Source organism: Netta rufina, assembly GCF_964035555.1.
Source record: "Netta rufina genome assembly, chromosome: 2".
Classification (NCBI taxonomy): Eukaryota; Metazoa; Chordata; class Aves; order Anseriformes; family Anatidae; genus Netta; species Netta rufina.
In genome coordinates this window covers 97434019-97453771 of record NC_140124.1, presented here as the reverse complement: position 1 = coordinate 97453771, position 19753 = coordinate 97434019, and the positions used below count along the sequence as shown (strand labels likewise).

The 19753-nt window shown below is 42.1% G+C and overlaps 1 protein-coding gene across 2 annotated transcripts in view; it reads right to left on the bottom strand.

Annotated features, from left to right (window-relative positions):
- Positions 1–19753, bottom strand: part of ZNF516 (zinc finger protein 516) — a gene marked incomplete at its 5' end in the record, with an annotated part of 59751 nt that overhangs the window by 16215 nt on the left and 23783 nt on the right. The gene's annotated exons all lie outside the window — the stretch shown is intronic.

Sequence of the window (19753 nt, the reverse complement as noted above, 5' to 3'; positions counted from 1 at the left end):
TAACAAAAGCAAAGATAATGGAGCCAGATAAGACTGACCTAGTTAAAGGTCTGTCAGCGTTTCCATTACAAGCCCCCTTTTTTTTTTTTTTTTTCCGAAGGGTTTATAACTCAGCAATAAAAATTGGCTCCACACTGAAACCAAGCATATAAGCAGATACAGCATACAACATAAATTGCTCACTTAAGAGGGACTTTTGCAGTGGCCCAATATAAAAGATGAGTTATGAAGAACGTAAATTTTGAATTTTTTGTCCGTTAGTTTAAAGGAGATACATTTTTATTTTAACATACGTTTATGTTTGAGTCAAACTTTAGGTAAATTTTACGACTGCTCAATCCACTGAGAGATAAGGAATTCAACATTTTCAGCCACTGAGATTACGGAATTCAAACCAGACTCTCAGTTCTTCCCAGTTTCTTCTTCACTTCTCAGCTTTCCCGAGCAAATTTGTCTAACACATGTCCTGGAAAGGGAACATACTGGGCAGTAATTAAAGCAGTTTAGGGGGGAACAGAGGAGTATGATTTGTTTTGCTCGGAGCACAGCTACCTCCACGTGCTCTCACAACGTTCCTCTCTCAGAGCTGCTGATAAAGTCGTTGAATCCCTCCAAATCAGTTCACAAATCAATTCCAGAGAGATTTTCATCACAGCAGTAATGCTTACTTCACTGAATCCATTTAACATGTAACTGAATTGAATCATCTGACAAACTTTCAGTTTCAATTAACATGCAGTTAATGAGCCACTGCCAGGCAAGTGTAAGGAGCCTGTGCTCCATCTAAAATGTCACCAGTCCAAAGCGATCACCATATCAGGAGGAGTGGTGAGAATGGGAAAGGAGTGAACTGCTCTATTGCTGCATATCCTCTCCCATCAACTCAGAAAAGGCAGTGCTTCAGAAAATCAAGTGCTGTTCCTTAGCAGGACACAGTGCCACGGGCATTTTTCTAAACAGCACAATGGAAGTACAGCTTCAGCTGGAGTCTCACTGCAAATAAAGTCCCTTTAACCCCGTCTTCAACTCAAGCCAAAAACAAATAATAATAAATAAATCGTAAGCTTTTGTTTAATTCGAGGTAATTAGGTTAAAAATAGCCCATAGATTTGCAGTCCTGCAGGGCTGAGTGCTCACTCTGCTAAGATCATTTTCCTTTCAAACTCTCTAAGGGGATAAAGTCAGGAAAAAAAAAATACAAGGAAAAAAATAAAACATAACCCCCAAACTTGTTTTTCCGTGTTACAGGGGGCAAAGCTTTGGGAAAGCACATGCCCAGCACTGCTGGCTAAATTTACAGTTTGAAACAAAGACACTGCATGCAGCAGTGAAATCTGACACTGCACATCTGTGTTATTTTCAAAGCACATCTGTCAAAGCCCAAAATATTTGTGCTCTTAAATAAGATTTTAAGGCTTCCCTTTACGATCACAAGGAGCGGGTCCTTTGATCATCGTAGTAAATAATGAAGGAAAGCAAAAACAAATCATTCAATCGCAGCAGTAACTCCGTGGGGGCTGAACCAACCTCCTGGCTAAGCAGAGCCCGGCGCAGGGAGCAGGGGAGGTGGCGAGCACCCCCAGCCCCGCTCTCGGGCCTGGTCCCTGTGGCCACGATGACGGAGCCCTTCCACAGGGGCCAGCAGCTCCTGGGGAGCTCTGCCCACACCTGATACCCTTTGGGTGTCCCTGGCTTCGCCAAAACCCACTCAGCATGCTGTTTCAGCCAAACTGGCTGAGGCAAGCTGTTGATGAGGCAGGGAGACAGTTTGGTTTGGGCCTGGACGTGAGGAGAGGAGAAGGAGGAGGAGGAAGCAGCAGATGGACAGACGTTTTTTCTGCCCTGACTGTGGGTATATAGCCTGGGAGATGGCCACAGTTCTTTCACCCCCCTTGGAGTAGTGCAGTCGTCAAAGCAAAAGGGATTTTCCAGGTGGAAACTGCAGCACAGAATAAATGTGAAAACGCAGGGAGGCAGCGGTGAGGTAACGCTGGGTGCTGCCTGTAATCACCACAGAGCTGAAGTCGGATGCTGCCAGGGTAACGTATCAGAATTTGTAAGGTTAGGACAACACACAGCTCCTAACAATCTTGCAGTAGCTTCCTGCTGCATTCAGTTCCTCTGACGTCTTACACAAACAGTACCAAACATACCAGGAATCATTTTAAAAGCTTACTTCAGAAGCCTCAATAGCATTATTTGTATTAATTGCTCAAGCTGTACTTCTAGCAATAAATAACAATAATAAATAAAAATACACACTAAACAAACACCCCCTTACCTGTCTTCCCCAAACTTTGCACACACTTTCCACATACAGGCCAAACCACGCTTTTCCCCAACAGCACAAACACAGCCTAAGCATCTCCCTAACCCCCTCCTGCCCTCCCCAGGACCCGACACCACAGACACTCATCAGGCCAAAAGGCTGCCCCATACCCCTTTGTATCCCCCTGGTGTGCAGGCAGCAAAAGCCAGGGCGAAAAGGATGATGCCAGCAAAAGGAAGAGGAGCCAGCACTCAACCCAGTGATATCGTCAGAGCCTTTTTAGAAAAATAGATTGAATTTATTTCTGCTTGCTCCCAGCTGCTTGCCCCAGCTGAAAAGGGGTACTAACAATCCTTTTAAATCACTGGTATAAAATATTGCTCTAACCAGTGCAGTGCAGGCATTACTGTCACCAGAAACTTTCGAGATTTTATTATGGCCAGGTCAAAGCAAAAAGCCATGAATGGGATGCCTTTTGCGTGATCTCCAGGGACTATAACTCACGTTCCCCATTGAAAGACTTCTTGGCAAAGCACTCTCTCACTGTCTTCCCTTCAGTCCCTGTCATCTTCTCATTTTTGTCTCAATTCCTTTGTTTCTTCTCCAAAACTGCACTTTACCTCTTACACTTGAGAGTGAGAAAGGTCCTTTCACCACAGCCCTGAAAAAGCCCCAGGTTTTGTTGTTACAAAACCTGTAACAACAGGTTTTGTGTGTTGCAGACACCTGGCCAACAGTTCAAGGGGAGGAATTTTGTAAAGTGCTCAGGATGGAGCTGGCTGCTGATGCCACCTCATGCCTCCAGCTTGGATTTGGCTTTAGGTATCAGTGCCCTTAAATTAGATTGTAAGGCTTCTCTTCGGGATTTTTTGGACTTAGCTTCAGAGACCCCAGGAAAGCAAAGCAGGACAACACACAACACTCAACGATATGGGAAGCCAAAGCCTAGAAATACAAGAAGACTTGGGGATTCAACTGCTTTTTCAGAAGTATATCTAACTGCTACCCCTTAGTCATGTACCTTACACAGGCAGACGAAAATAGCTCCCCTTCCCCACACGCAACCCCTTCTCTCCTCCTCCCTCTCACATACACAAACTCCACTTATTTCCTCCCAGCTCCGCTCTCCACAAAACCAAAATTCAGAACGGGACGCACAGCTGTTTTAATTCATGAGGCTTCCTATAAAGTAAACCAGGCTACAAGCCTGAGGACAATGAAACCGTGATTTCTATTCAGAAGAGCAGAACTGTCGAGAAATTGGCCCCTTTTCTGGCTAGCACTGCAACACTAGGAGTTGAAGGGAAAGGAGCAGATGTGGTGTGTTTGATTTTCAGTAAACATTTGATAGTGATTTGCACTTTTGAATGCTCTGGCTTCATTTGAAAACTGACTGAAAATAAATTACAATAAAAGCAAAGGACAACATTGGAAGAAAGTGCAATATTGCTAAGATCTATATTAGGTCCTATTTCACTTGGTATTTTCCTTAATGATCCAAAAGAGACTCTAGACGGCATGCTAACTTAGGTCTCCAGGAAATATCTCATTTGGAGGAGCTGCAAAAATAATGGGGACAAGGAAGTAATGCACAGGGACTTGCAAAGAATAGAAACACAGTCTGAAAATAATCAAATTGGATTCATTCTGGGGAGGAAAAAAAAAAGGCAAGCTAAGACAAGTGAAGGGAAATGATCCAAAAACCCATGCAGTGAGAGGGTGAAATCTGGGAAGGAGCAATGCTGAATATAACAGATGTTACAGTAGACAACAAGTTAAATATGAGTGTACTAGGTGAGGTTCTTCAGCTTAGCTTTCACAAATAAAAGCAGGTTATTAAAATAAAATAAATAAATAAAAAAGCTAAAACTACTCCTGTAAAAGAGAGGCATGATGGCCATACCAGTTGCATCGTTATATCGTTATATATGCATTAAACATAATATAAGCACCACAGTCATGGGCAGCATGCAAAAGCCTGCAATAAGTACCACACAATGACATGGCAGGGGAAAAAGGCAAAAAGCAGTTCTGCAGCACAGATTTGAAGCATTTTACCCTGAGAAAAGAAGGTCCAACAAAAATGTACCACGCACTTAAAATATCTGTGCTGACCTGCAAATATGGACAATTTTGAAGGAGTTTCAAAGAACTGCAACAGAAAAGTTACTGACTACAAAATAAAGATGAAGAGTTAAACGTCCCCAACCTCGCTGGCGGAAGACAGCAAGGTGACAGGCCAATGCCTGCAGGCTCCTGAGGAGTGCCAGGTTCCCAAAGAGAATTATGTCATCCTGAGCACTGGAGTGTATCACAACAATAAGATATAATCGCACACAGGAAAACTCACAATGAACAGAAAAAAAATAAATCCTAATTATGTGTATTTGCAGCTTGTAGAATAAATGTCAAGGGAAGAGGTGGAACACCATGTGGAATGTGAAACTTACACAGACAAAACACTGCTTATGCATGATAAAATTCAATCCTTTCCACGAGGAGACAGAAAGCACGACTTACTCCTGCCCTTCGCTCTACCCACACAGCAACCCCAAACCCCTCGTACGCTAAATCCACATACTACAGCTGCATTGTAGACGTGTGCCAAACCCAGCCTTTTCATACTGAATCCCTACATGGTTAGCCAAGGAACGAACTCATGGAGAATTCACTGGTGAGCCTCTGATCCTGTTTAACAGTTGGATCCTCCAAGCGTGGGTCGGGCTGTTCAGACAGACCTGTTATCTGTTTTGCAGAGGATGATTTGTCTTATGCTGATGATGCCCTCTCTTCAAGTTCATGTCCTCTACACACTATACATCACCTCCTCCGCTTTCTGCCCCAGCTACATCACACAGCAGAACCCCAGCACAGTGCTAAATAGGATGCGAGGCAAGAGACAACTCCTGCATATCTCTCAGCTTTCCCTACAGCACAAGGCCACTTGCTACAATGAGATACTGGGAAGAAAAAGTTACTTTGCTTTGATATGAGAGCCAGCTTCTCATCTGCAAAGCTCACCTTACTTTATATGTTGCTAGACATTTTTAGATGCAGCTGTAACAGCTCCTCGATAATTCACAAAAACAGATGAACACGATTAGATTGGAATACTCAATACTGCATGATGGGGCATGCTAGCAGATGAGAGGGTAATATTAAAGGGCAGAAAGCACATGATCAACTAATATCCCTGCTTCCTCTTGAACTAATTTTAGAACAACAGGGAGTGTTTTTGGCTAAAGTTTGAGGTTTTCAACAAGGCATAAACCCAACATAACTCTTGCGATTCAGATGTTGACCAATAGAGGTGGTTTATCAGTCTGCTAACTCACCTCACCCTGCAGTGATTGCACTGCAGCTATGCCAGGGGGAAAGTGGAGTAACGTAGCCCTGAACCAGAGCCCAGCAGCACACAGAAGAAACAAGACCCAGACTCTCCAAGAAGTCCTGAATTTCACAGTCATCTGGTCACGAATGAGAAGTTTGTTTCTGTTTAATAGCACGCTGTTTTTCCTTATTGCTCTTCAGCAGTTTATTATTTTCTTTTATTTTTGTGGCTAGATGTTGCGGACTTACCTTTTCCCTTCTAATCTATTAGAGTGCATTTGTAACAGCTTATACATCCTTAGCAAATGAAATAATGGGAATGCTTGATTTGTCTTAATAATGAGATACCATTTTTAGCATACTGATCGGACTAGATGCCCTTTGGTTTAGCTGGTATTCATGATCTCCATTCTCCCTTCACATATCTAAATCTTTGAGTTTCTAAGGTGATCTCTCATTTATTTTTTTAGTCTCATGGCCAACAATTTCAAGACAAGGATGCATGATGGTGACTGCCAACTTTCAACTAAATACTTCCTAAGGATGGATGCAGATGACAAAAAAAAGCATAATCTCACAAGTACAGAGAGAAGAACTGCAGTTTTGTATTACTGTTTTGGAGAGTGGGGCCAGGGAGGGGAAATTATTACGTGAGCAAGGCAATTTTAAGCCTTTTAGGAACCTTACAGTAACAGTTTTTTTTTTTTTCTTTTTTCTTTTCACTCTTTTGTTCCCAAGCAGCACTATCACGCTTTCCATATTGTGTAAATGACTAACACTTGGAGCCCTGAACTCAACATGTATTATAACTGTTATGTTTCTTGCACATTTGTTTTCAGGCTTCCCTGTTCCTTGTCTGTTCCAGGAACAACAGCTTTTGGAGTCATTCCAAAGGCCAGCTTGTTTTATTTTACTATTTTTACACTCTACAACTTCTAATTTTACCTGCACGTCACTTTTTAGCCTCGCTGTCCAGCACCTAAAATATCACGCTGCCCGAGTCCTCCAGAAACCACGTCCCCAGCGTGCAAACAGCCAAAGGGCCCTTTATACTGCTCACTTCTTCACTGCAGAACTGCGAGACATTCCACAAGATGAATGAGAAAAATGCCAGCCCAATCCGCCCCTCATAACACTCTTGATTCTCCATTTGACTAATCTCTCCTGCATTGTCTGGGAGGACACCTGCTGCTTGTGAAAACAAAACCCACTGAGCTCTTACAATCTGGGCAGCAGAAAACATGAATAGGCGACCATCAGACTAATTCAATAAAGTTTGTTCAGTCCCGGACTTCACATGTTGATTTTTTAGATTATTTTAGGTCATTATTATCATTATCACTGATACTGACTGCATTAGTTTTGCATTTTGGAAAGAATGTGAAAGGTCACTGAGCTGATAAGAAAAATAACACAAAAATTTTAGTTGATTAAATTTGAAACTTAACCTTTTAATATGAGTGAAATCTGAGTCTGAGAAGAATTACGGTAAAGCACACAAAAGACTCCTTCTGCAAGGTATTCCCTAGCTCAGTAAAATTACAAATTCCTTTGCACAGCAGAAATGCTTTAGAGTTATGTCACACTTCAAGGATCACTTTTTTTTTTCCTTTTCTTTTTTAAAGGGGCTTGAAACCATCTTCCATGCACACAGCTACAGATGCAAATGTCAGCAGGTTTACTGCAACTTCAAGCACTATCAGAGAATATGCACCAACAAAGTAACTGAGGAATTAAGTGGGAAAGGGTATCAGGTCCAGAATTTGTCTGTAGCACATGTTGTTAGGTACTGGAGGCACCAAAAAAATAAATAAATAAATAAATAAATAAATAAAAGGAAGTTTACAGTGAACTTTTTATTTCCAGCTATTTGTATACAATTTTTCATCACAGGATATTTGGCTCTGTTATCTAGGGTACTGATGCTACAAGGCTTTCAAAGGCCAACTGATTGCAAGAGCAGCTCCACGTGCAAATTACTCCACTCTTCCCTCGCATAATATCTTCCTATTACCCTCAGCTTCACACAGGTGCTCATCCAGCGCTACAGGCTTCGAGCTGAAGCCCAAATGCAAACTCTCTTCTAGCACCAGGTACTTTGGGACCTGTCTCCCAGGCATCAGCCTTACAAGGGTCAACATGGGCTTTTATCTGAGGGTGAGGGAGAGAAAGCATCTGCAGTAGTGTATAGAGAAGTAGAAGTGCATGTGTGGGTAAAATGGCTGCTGCTGGCAGCATGCCACAGAGACACTACGTTTTCAGTGTTTATCATGTCACTCCATACCTCCTCACTGGGACTTTTGTAAGGTATTGGATACATAGTGCAAAGGAATTTGGGGCAATGGCGGAGTTCATGATGACTTACCAACCCTTTCCCTCTGTGTTTCTCACAAGGAGGTGTAATCTCTGCCCAGCAGTAGGGAAAAAGACCCACAAAACAACCTGTATGTATCTGCAGGCAGAGCTGCAGCCCTTGTTATCAGAGTATTTCCAAGTGCCTTTTTCACCCTTCATCCACACCAGCTTGACATAGGGGTAGTTTGCACTTCAGAAGAAAACCTGTCCTTTAAATGGAGAGCCGTGGGGAGGCTTCAAAGAGCTGCCAAGCCTCACACAGCAAGGCTGCAACTCACATCGCTGCTGCATCCTTCTCACATCCCCAGCAGAGTCCTGGAACATGCCGTGTGTGTGGCCACCTCGACTGTCACCAGGAGAAGGAATACAGCAGGGGGGCTGGCACTGTGCTACCGGTGCCACCTGCAAGCCCCTGAGCAGGGCACTGTGCCCCACATCCCTACTTTGCCCTGCGAACACCCAGTGCATTCATTTCCCCATCACCCATTGGGATGCTGCAGCTACAGCCAGGAAAAGCACGGTGCTGGGAAGTGGAAGTGAATGGTCCACATCACACAAAGCCTTCTCGCCTCTGCCTCCATGCCACAAACCTTCAAACTGGCTTTTCTTCCCGGAGGAAACTTCAGGCACAAGTGCATGCACAGGAAAACATCTGCCAGTCCCACCAGGGACTGAACCAGAGTGACAGCACCACAAGGGTTTAATACGTACAGGTACCCTCACAGTCATTTCACCTGGATCTTGAGGGGGTGGTAAGCGCTTAGCTACACAGTTTGAGTAAAAGAGAGAGAGAGAGAAATGAATACTTACACAGGACCAGTGCAAAACACTTGCAGGGACAGCATGCCAAAAATGAAAACTGTACAATTTGGCATTGCCGTACATGTTGCTGATCATAATGTACTTAAAGAAAATTATGGGATATAAAACCCTTGGAATGCTCTGCAAAATTAGGAAGTGATTAGGCCAGATGATACCAATTTAACTGTAACATAGCTTTGTCGTAATTCCAGGCTTAATAGCAATGCTGTATGAACTGGCCCAAAACCCAAGTGCAGTACTTCCAGGGCGCACTGTAGCTGCCGGGCATTTCATTGTGTGTGGCCCTGCTTGTTAACTTTGGTGCAGGTAGAAGGGGGGAAAAAAAGGGGGCATAAGACTATTAACACAGCAGGATAAATAATTAAATTTGAGAGGGTTAGACTTGGGTAGGGGGGTTGTTTTATTATTATTATTATTTAAGGCACAGAAAGAAGCCCAAATGGCTTTGATGCAACAAAACTACTTGCAGAGGAGATGGAAAATTATGACTCAGATTTTTTTTTATTTATTTTTTTAAGCAAGTGGCAGCCTGCCTGTACAGCCACTCCAAACACAGAACGACACAGCTGTAAATCTTTCTCGAGATTTTCCCTTTCGTTCCAACAGTCAGACATGCCACAATGTCTGCTCCAGAGCGTCTTCTTGACCACCACCTGTTCCTCTTCCTTCAAGCGTATTAAGGAAAAAGGCTTTCCAGGCCAGGACTGGGGGCTGGCAGCTACCCCATACAGCTTAACATTCCTCAGCCAATATTTCATTTCTCCTATCATTTGTTAAGCATGGCTAACATATTGCCATACATCATAAAACTCGTTCCTAGAGCTGCTCAGTCGAAAAGCAGAGGGTACAGCTGTGCTGCAGGCCAGCCTTCTGCAGAAGTACCTCAGCTGCAGCCAACAAGCCCAACGTGGTAACAGAGGTAGCACAGCTATGGAAACACAGAGCTCCCTCCGCGTGAGCTAACTTACCTTGTTTCTCATACTAAAGGCCATGCTACCACCCTGGTTCCTATGTTCACCGACTTAAAGGCAGTCAGGGATCTCTACTCTGCACGTCACTCACGTCAAATGTAGTGGTACCTCACTGAAAGGTGAGCTTAGATTGTTATTTGGAAAGTATTACAAGTATTTAAAGATGCTCTACTTGTACAGTATTTGGTTAGAAAATCAGTTTCTTTATGTCACCACTTCTTTCAGGCTATCAGAGGAAAAAGGATTTGGGGGCCAGGCTGCTGGAGCCAGACTTTCCCCACCAGCATGGTGGGAAGGACATGGCAGGGCAGGTGAGCATGGGACACAGTTTCCTCCAGCGAGGCTCAGCAGCAGGAAGGCTCCAAGCTACTGCTGGATCGAGCAAAAGTTGTTTTTAACACTTCTGCTGTGGATAAGCCAAGGGAACAAGGGCTACCAGTGAGGACTTTGGTTCAGCCACAAGGGCAGTTGATGATGTATGGCCTGCCGTGACTGCAACACCCTTCACTGGGAATGGGGTTCAAGCCACCAAACATGTCATACACATGCCACAAAACCCGCAGCTGTGTGCCAAAGGCCTTGAAAACAGGCTCGAGGCCCTGCCTGCTGGACCCAGCTGCCTCTGCTGAGCCTCCAGCACGCCAATGGTGGCATTTGCTCCAGTTGACCTCGCATGGCAGCGATATTCACAGTCTGGTTAATTGCTAGGTAAGTAGCATTTCCTTTCCCTTTCTATCCAGTATCCTCCCTTGCTCTTTTGTGCGGGAACAGAGGAAATGGTCACAATAACTATGGGAGGCATTTCCAACAAAGTAAACGGCCTTTCAGAGCAGGCTTGAAACAACTCTGTGACAGCCTTGCGGAGATCACTAAAGACATCAGTCATTTACTGGCAACTTCCATAATCCCCCTGAAGAGCTAATAGACAAAGAACCCTGCAACCTACCGCCACGAACAAGAACGCAGAAAAGGCACTTGTTTGAGGCTGAACAGTGCTCTTAAAGGAATTTGGGCTTTTAATTTTTTGCTCTCACTTTTCCTTTTATACCAAGAGGTAAATTTTACAGCCCTTGGGAGCACCAAAATCCTTGGCTGACTTAAATTCTTGCTTTTTGAAGTATTTGTAATTTGCAAAATGAGTAATAAAACATATTTCTCAAGATGTAATCTAAAAGACGCAAGAAATTCCAGCATCTATTCATCTCTGCTGTGTAGGCTTCCCATTTGAAGAAAGAGGAAGCCCTCTGTTTGGGGAGGAAGTCAGATGAGAATCATCCCACGGTGCATAATGTAGATCAGAAAGGTCAAGAGACAAGGGGATGTCTCAAAGATGTATTGGAAAAAAAGAAGAACTGTCTGTAAATGTGTTTTATTCAATCTTTCAAATAATAGAAACATTGTTATGGTAAAGGAGGAAGGGGTGAGAAATCAAATCTATTAGAAAAAAAGGAATAGCAACACATTGCATTTAAAATAAGCTTCATAGACAACTAGCTAGTAATTCTGCACCTGTGAGTCATGATTATTTATAACATACACTCATTTTAATAAATAAAGGATTGTGTTAAAATGCTAAAATGTTAAATACCGGAATTAACTATTGCATATAGTGCATAGGAAGCTTCCCAACTTTTCCAATTAGTACCAAGGCTTAAGCTTTAAATGCAGAAGCAAAAGAAATGCTGAAAAACACTGCCACGGGCTGGCTTAATTTGGAATTTCTCCTTCTCAAAAGGATTAGGAAAATGTGCACATATACACAGTACCAGAAGGGCTGGAAAGTACTTCAGCTTTCCTACCTCTCCCCAGCCTTAGTGCTGTTACGTACATTACAAGAGAGCAGGAAAGTACATTCAAGGGCAATTTGCAATCTTGGTTTGATAGAAAAGAGCTTCTTCATGAGCATCTGCGGCAGACTGCAAACACCATTCTAGGTGAAAGGCCTTGTTAACCTCACTGCTGCCTTTCACCTCCATATTGAGAGCAAGCCCATACAAAGCAGCATGAAAAATCCCTGTGCCTGACACAGGATTAACAAAAGGAGATTTTAAAATTTTGATCATCAGCTATTGAAATGAGGCATCCTTAAATAGAAAGTCACTTGCCATCTCAGCGGAAAACCCTTCTTCAGGTAAAACATCCCACCAAGAACAGGGAAAAGATGTATTGTTTCTTGGGTGAGAGCTGTGGTCTGGTATACTTTTGTAGAAGAAGTACTGACACCTCTCCTCCTGAGGAGCTTTGGTGTTAAGACCTGAACACTGGGGAATAATTAACATGGAACTGATTTTTTTGGAACCTCAGGGGGGCCATCTGCTCTCCCAGCAGCTCACAGCAGGTCAGAGGAGCTCCAGCAGGGTTAACCAGTATATTGGGGAGGGATGAGGCGAACAGGGGGTAACCAAACCACCTCCCAGCCCCAATGCCTGAGAGGGGTATCAGCTGTGGGCTTTGTTGTTACACACATAAAACTCCACCAAAAAAAAAAAAAAAAAAAGGATTAAGTTATCAAAAAAGAGCTCCTCAGATCACCCACATCACTTTACCTACCATTTATTCATATCCTCCTGTCATCAAAGACCAGACACTCCCTATCCCAACCCCTTGGCTCCTTAGAACTGCTTCCAGATCAACAGAAATAAAACTCGCCCGAAGAATAGTGGGCTTAAGAAATACATCTGGTTCATTCAGATTCTCAAATAGCAGAAAACCATACTGAGAAACAGATGTTTGATCGGCCAGGTATTTCCTAAAAGAGAGAGGTAAACAATTGCATGCCTTCCCCCTCTTCTCTCTCCTCTTCCCCCACCCCCACCCCCCCCAACATCACACTAAGAAATACTACCATAATTACTGTAGCAAATATATAGCTTAGACTGATGTCAGAAAAATGAAGTGTTTGGTAAATCCTCCTCAGAGTCATTTACTAAGATATATCTAATCTACGAGTTAGTTCAGCTGCTATGTGCAAGGTTCAGGTGGTAACTGTACTTTTGTGGCACAGACGTCGCATCAAACTGACTTCAGATTTCATTTCCTTAGTCAAAAGAGGAAAATAGTAGTGGCTCAAGCAGTCACAAGAGAGGTGGTGTGGTTAACGGCATTACCTACCCACACCAAATAAGACACGCAGTTAAATCACTACAACTCTGGTGGACTTCCCCGTGGCGCACTCCCTCTGCATGAAGTTAAAATGTTGTGCTACACAAATAAAGATAAACGCAGCACCTCACATTTCAAAAAAAAAAAAAATAAATAAATAAAAATACTACGGTAGCTGATAAGTATCGGAAAGTACAGCTAAAGGAGACTTTCATATTCAAAGGAAAAAGGAAAAAAAAAAAAAAAAAAGAGTAGCGTTGTCAGTGCCATTCCAGGGTCAGGCCGCCGCCAGATGGCGCCGCCGCCCAGCGGATGAGCCCCGCCGCCGCCTCGGCGCGGCCTAGCGCTGAGGCCTTCACAGTAACGTGCTGTTGTGTGTTGGGCCTCGGCCTCCTGCTCCAAAACAGTACCAAGCAGCACCAAAAGTAGCCCAAACAAAACAAAACACGGGGGACAGCATTCCCACAGCATGCCAACCGCCCCCTCCTCACTGCTAAGTGGAGATCTGCCCCCCAAAACACAGCTTGGTGACCCCTGGCACCACAAATGCCCATGATCGTCATTGGGTCCTCTGCCCAGAAAACAACTCAAAGCAAGCACAAAAAGGATCAAAACAAGCATAAAGAGGGATTTATCCCGCAGAAGTATCCCCCAGGGACAGTACTGCCCCACAAGGTGCAGCTCTTAGCAAGGTTCCTCCCCGTCACACCTTCTGCTTGGGACAATACCTCCATGCAGAGGTTGAGCTACATTGACACAGGTGTTTGGACTAAGGATATGTGTGTAGCCCAGCACCTGCAGACATGTGATGTGGAAGTTCCTCACTTTCCCAAAAGGGGGAGAGAGAAGCTGGACTGAGAACATGCAGACAACAGCTCTGAGAGCTTCCCATGACACCTTCTACCAACCAACAACTTGGGAAAATCATGTAAAATGAAAATCTTCCTCTCTGTACGCTGAGGAAGTCTCTGAACAGAGCTTCCCTGCTGTCAATTGACAATACATACCTTTATATCTCTGCATCATGGGACTCAAGTCATTTAACAATAAAGTGTGTGGCACTGTGGGATGGAGGTTGTGCGTCTACATACTTCAAACCAGCAGAAGATGCTACTTCTGTATGGCTACAGAAGACAGTGGTATTCTGACATGTTCAACAATGATAAGCAAAACTAACTCTGGTTGAACATGAATGCGACCACCACAAGCACAAGGAGTATAAAAACCTTCTTGTAGATGAGGGCATATCTGGTCGAATGATTGGGGATGTGATTAAAGAAACAGTAAGGACAGGAAATACAGAACCTTCATGGTTTTTCTTACATAATATGCTATATTATACTGTCCCCCGTCTCGTTCCTCTTTTTTAAAAAATAAACCACAACTCCCTTGAAATAAATAGCCCTGATAGACTAATACAGATTACTTTAATAAGAAACAACATATTCAGGAAAAAAAAAAAAAAAAAAAAAAAAACACAGATACAAAGGTTTTGACTTTTGTCCATTGCTTCTGCTACGTAGAAGGATCTCAGTCAAAACAGGCTGAAGTTTATGCAGTCAGCAGCAGAATGAGGTAATGCCAATCTGTATCTTTCTTTTCAGAGAGTCAGTCTTGATGAATGGTTATCAGCCCACATGCATCTCTGCATGAAAGTATCGCCTGAACTTTTCTATCAGACACTCTGGAAAATATAAAAGTGTGGAGGAAGAAAATATAAAGACCTCACAAGTGTAAAATTTTTGCCTGCAGAGAGCATTCTTACAGAATAAAAAGGTAAAGTGCTGCAAGAGGGGGAGAAGCTTTACTTAAAAACAATTAACAGGAAGGTAAAACAACGAGCAGTAACACATACAAGAAAACATATATGAAGATAGAATCCAGTATTTGCCACAAGGTCATTTCTGACTGCTTTTTTATAGTTAGATGAAAACAAGCTAAGATGCAGCAACAACACATTATTAAATTTAAAATATTTCCAGAGGGCATGTAAAATTCCTTCAAATTTTGCCAAATCTAACAATGAAAAAATTATGCTTTTAAGTTTGGTATTCAACTTCAAGCCTAAAACAAAGACCAGGAATAGGAAAAATAGAGACAACTCTTTATTCTCAGCAGAAATACATAAATAAGTAGATAGATAGGTAGAGGATTTAGGGAGAACAGTCTCTGATTCAAAGGCCTAGGTTTGTTAATGCTATTAAGGATTTGGGGTAGTGCTTGCTTGTTTGTTTTTTAAATATATACATATATAAATTGTTTTAGCATTAAAGCATACTTCATATGCTTTAATTAATAAGGCATAGCTTTCAGACAAGTGAGTATCTATCATTATATTCTGAAAACTTGGAAATGATACCTGTCGCTAGGCACCCAAGTGCACTTGGTACTTTGATTGGCATCTATTTTCCATTTTAGCTTATTGAGGAATGAGATCAAACCAATCACTCTTCCTTAATGCTGCACTTTGCCATCTGAGTATTCAGGAACTCAGGGAAACAGTAGCAAATACTAAACATGCAGTTTAAGGATGTTTTATGAAAGTTTAACAAAAAAGAGGTGCTTCTGAGCTGGGTTCTCAAAAAAACAAACAAACAAAAAACTTTAAACGTGTAGGTTTAATTTATATAATAATTCTTTCATTATTTCAGAATGAATGTTTCCCTCAAAAAAAATCAGAATATAAATGAGCACTGAGCTCACAAGGGACTTTCCAAGGCTGTCTTACATATTTGTTGATGAAATACTGACTTTCCCAAGGTCAATGTCTACAATTAACACACAAACACACACACTTTTTGTTTGTTTGTGTGTGAGAGAGAGAGAGAGTCTTTAAAGCTTTCTTTTGTCTACTATTAAAGAACTGTTAAAGATTCTACACTAAGAGGTAACTCTTTCCACTTTGTTTGGGGTTTGCAAGCAGGATTCCCCAGGAGGAGGGGATCATTAGCACAGGCTCTGTATTTAATTGGATGATATTCCAGACGTAAGTGTGAAACCCACCCTCCACAGCAGCCATGCAGAATTCAGCCCAAGTGCCTTCTGCATACTACGAAGCTGAGTCAACCTTTGAATCTCTTTTGAGCTCTCATGAAAGAGCTTTCCTCTAATGATTTCCTACCTTGTCCTTCCTGTTCGAATTTTCCTATCTATCTTTCTGTATTATCCAGCCTGTGGAAAAGCTAGTCACAGCTTGTTTTGCCTTAGTCAAAACCATAAAGGTGCCTTTTGGAGCTTTTACCTTTACATCCTTCCACCACCTTGAGAATATATCCTTCTTGCTACTCAGCAATAATCTTTCTCCCTAATTTTGTTGTGCTTCCCCCTCTGCTCCATAAGAAAAACGTATCACAGAGAATGGATGGTTTCGCAGTTAAAGTCATCCAAAGACATTCCAAGTTACAATTTTCAGTTTTACCACATGCTTTTTTTTTTTTTTTTTTTTTTTTTTTTTTTTACCATAAATGACCACGAGATAGTTCTTCAGTCCCTCTGAGATTAAAGTCATCTGCCCGCTAGAACAGGAGTACTGTTATTCAGAAGTAAGAGCATCTCTTAACTCCAGATAAATTAGATTTGTCCTCTGACTGACTGAACTCTCCACGTAGTCTCTCACATAAGTTCAGTTGTGGTTCCTTGCCCATCTGCCCGGTCAGGACAGGAAACTTAAATTGGTGCACTGCCAGTTTTTAAAGATGTAATGCAGTGAGAACAGACATACTAATCGTAACTTCTCAGCAAAGCCAGTCTTCATTTACTACAACTGGGTATTTAGATCAGAGTCTGTAGACTGGTTATTCCTTCTTTTCACTCAGGTTAACTCTAGCAGTGAAGCTCTAGGTAAATACAAACGACAAAATAGTCCCAGTCATTATGAAAAAGAAGTTTAAAATAAAAAGCACTTTACATGCCCATCACCTTTCTGCCCCACCCCACCCCCAACATCTCTCCACACCACTTTTATTTTTTTTTTCCCAACTTCTTTATTTTTTCAATGATTTGTATTTGTGCTTATGGTAAGTAGAAAAACTTCCTTTAGGCAATAACTCTTTCCTAAAAAAATTCAATCTCCCTCCACCTAAACATAAAATTCAGACTTCAATTAAACTACCAGGAATTTCACATAACTGGATTTTACTGGCACTTGCACTGTGCTAGATACCTTCTTGTTGTTTAGTGTTGGACATCAAAGTGAAGTAAAGTTTTATCCTGGAAATCTTCTCAACAGAAACAAAGCAGTTAAAACTAAGGAGTACTTTTAACATTGTGGTAAAATAAAACCCTTGTTTTCAAACAAGTCTAAAGTGCAAGTACCAGGTCTGCTCTTCTTAAAAAAAAAAAAAAAAACCTCTATTGTTTACCTTAAAATTCATTGTTACTGCAGTGTTGCACTCCTGTATTTACACTGTGCAGTGCTCTAAAAAAGGTGCTGAATTTTTTATGCATATCCTATTTCAGTTTGAAATTGATCCCCTAACTGTATTGGTCACAGGCTTAACCTGTAGCGTTAAGAATATAAAACTTTTTTATTTTTTAACAGAAATTGTTTCTGTGTCATCTAATTATCCAGGTTACTATCTGAGTCATCTTGTTACTAGGTAGAAGAGAGAAAAACAACAAAGCAATACTTTGTGTAACGACATTACTGAATCACAAGAAATAATTATTTTCTGTGGAAAGCAGTGGTTTAAAAATTATAATATCGTCCTTATAAAAACCAGTATTTTTAAAAATGCATATTGGGATCTTAGACTCATTTTAAGGAGCTTTCATGAAATCGTTCTAACCTTCACTGCAAAAATGAAAAGATATGTATCAGCATTAACTCAGTTGAAGTTGCTTCCAAATTACAGACTGACATGCTTAATAACTCAAGGTGGGTTGTGAAGATCCTGTCTGTTTTTCTGCCAGTCTTCTCAACCCCAAATCCTTACTGATTTTGTTTTCTGCATCCTGCAGTCTCTATGCGAGAAATGGCTGCACCCTCAAAATGGAGAGCCACCACTGAAGAAGTCTCACCTCTCTTTCAAAGAGCCTTGGAGGTTTTACACTCCTCCAAACCTAGAAACACGCTATCAACGGCCTCTGCTACTGTGAGTGCTTTGTGGAGAGTTGGGTGCCAACCTGTCTCTTTTATCAAGCTCCTTCCCGCATCTAAGAGGATCTAAGAAATCCCTTATTTGGTGTGGTCTGTCCTCTAAGACATGGAGACTGGGGGGGTGATAATGGGTCAATACAGTCTAAAGATAGATCAGCCTGCCCTAACAACTTAATAGCTTGTTACAGGGAGATGTAGCACTTAGTAAGGCAAACAACCCAGCTCCTGAGATGTGCTGGCTCCCAATTGCAGGGAGTGGTGCTCCCCGGCTTGGCCAAACAAACAAAAAAGAGAACCACAAATGGTGTGCATCATTTTACTATTCAGTGCTAAGCCAATCTTAGAGCTGATGACAGTATCTGCATAGCCCAGATGCAAAACTCTCGTTTAACAGGTGATGCTGCTCAGAGACGGAAAGGATAAATCACCTCTGCCTACTCAGCCACTGCGCTGGTACTCCAACAGGCCGGCCAGCAGTTTGCTGGAAGCAGATGCCAGCTCCACCACATCTCCTCCTCATCAATTTAAAAGCTGTTGGTTGGTCTGACAGCTCTTGCCCTTTCCCTTGTTGAACTGCAGCACTGGATCATCTGCTTGGCAGCCTGTCTTCACCCAGCCTTAACCTATGTGCCTACCGAGCGCTGCCAAAGAGCCCTGACACTGGCGCTACAGCCTCGGGGTACATGGTTTGGAAGAACACAAAAGCTCGACCTGCTTAATTAGTTAATTCCTCAGAAGGAGTTCATTCCAGGGAACATCTGCTGTTCCAGGGAACGAAGTTTTATTGGAAGATGCAAAATGGTGCCAAATCCACAGTATCCATAGGATTGATGTTTTTACATACAAGTCGCGTGACAGTTACAATAAAGGCCTTTGTCTTTAAACAATCTTGTCGATCTTGTCATAGCCCATTAGCGCAAGACCCCAGAGAAGCCCCACCTCTCCTGCCAGAGGCTGCTAAATCAGCTCCCTTAATGCATGCCATTTTCAGATTAGTAAAATCTGCAGGTTTATATTTTGCAGGGGAAAAGTGATAAAGGATAGGCTATTGCAGGCATATCTTTATATATATAAATATATTTAATGAAAAAATGTTAGTACTGCTAGGACACTGCAGGGATTGGATTCCAATCCATTTCCATATTAAAAAAAAAAAAAAAAAAAATAATAATAATAATTTGGACCTGATAAGAAATAACCAAAATTGCTGTTGCTTCCCCTGTGAGCAAAACAAGCCAGGAACAGAAATGTATGAGCCACTGCCCCAAATGCTACAATGGTACTTGGAGGCGCATCAGACTGTGCTGAGCAGCGAAGCATCCCTGAAGCACTATACCTTGGATTACAATTTATAATTCAGAAATCTCCCAGTGACCCCATTATCAGCATAGCATAGAGAAGCAGACTCGAACGTGGTATAGGATGGCAATGGCTATTCAGGGAGCTTTAATCAGAAGGAATTTAACTGAACAAACAGCCGTGGCTCCCAGAGAAGGGCTGAGTACTTTCAAAAAAAAAAAAAAAAAAAAAAAACTGAAAGTAGTTGACCGTATGCTTTAGAACAATAAGATAGAATTATTACACTAAAACCCTTTAATTAATGCATGCAACAGAAGCTGTGATTTTAAAACCCTAATCTCCCTGTCATTTCAGTTTTTAAGAAATAGTAAGAAGCACCCATCTGCTCAAGCTGCCACAGGAGGCCCAAAGTTCTGTTCTCACACCAGTTTTGCGCCGGATGTCTCAATAAATTTACTGCTTATTTACATCAGCCAAAATGGAGGAAAAAGCTGCTGATCTCGTAAG